We start from the raw sequence: 671 nt of genomic DNA on the forward strand, positions 1-671 counted from the left end.
TCACAGCATCTGCCCGTGGGGCTGGAGGTGCGTTATCTCCCCCATGCTGCCTTTTTTGGGCTTGAGGTTGCATCCCGACCTTGCGCCAGCTGCCAACGGATTTACCGATGCCGGCCGCGGCGTCGGCACGCTGCACGGCTGGCGCAGAAATCCGGCAAGAAGCCCTCTTTTTCCAAGGCGCCTGGAGGCAAACTTTGGGTGACGGTCAGCTGCGTCGAGCCTCGTTATTCAGCCAACAGAGGTTTTCCTCAAGCGTACTCACTTCTGGGGAGGCGGAGGGCAGCGTTTCCTCCGAATGGAAAAGCGTTTCCCTGCCTGCGGTCGAGGGATCCCCTCTGGGGGCGGTGGGGTGGGATGGGGGGGTCCTGACCCCGCTGCTCCGGGCTTGGAGCCGAGCGTCGCACCAGCGGTCCGAGAAAATGGAAGTGTCTGAGAGGGAAGCAACCTTCAAACCCCCGATTTGGGCTTTACAGCCTCGTGGACCGCGGCTCAGGTATTGCCTTGGTCCCTTGGGGGTGGCCTCAGCACCCGGGGAAGGAAGCCAGGAAAAGAATTTGGCTCCTGGAGCTGGGGATGGGCGCTGGGCTGGTGGATAAAGGTTGGTGTCAGCTGCAGGTGAAGTTCCCCGGAGTCAGTCACCTCCCACCAGCCACACAGTCCCGTGAAAAAGC

The 671-nt window shown here is 61.8% G+C and overlaps 1 protein-coding gene across 1 annotated transcript in view; it reads left to right on the plus strand.

The window, feature by feature from the left end:
• LOC104074636 (dynamin-2) overlaps positions 1–671 on the plus strand; it is a gene marked incomplete at both ends in the record, with an annotated part of 15,318 nt that overhangs the window by 10,421 nt on the left and 4,226 nt on the right. The gene's annotated exons all lie outside the window — the stretch shown is intronic.

The sequence above is a fragment of the Fulmarus glacialis genome, unplaced genomic scaffold, assembly GCF_000690835.1.
Source record: "Fulmarus glacialis isolate BGI_N327 unplaced genomic scaffold, ASM69083v1 scaffold18530, whole genome shotgun sequence".
Lineage (NCBI taxonomy): Eukaryota > Metazoa > Chordata > Aves > Procellariiformes > Procellariidae > Fulmarus > Fulmarus glacialis.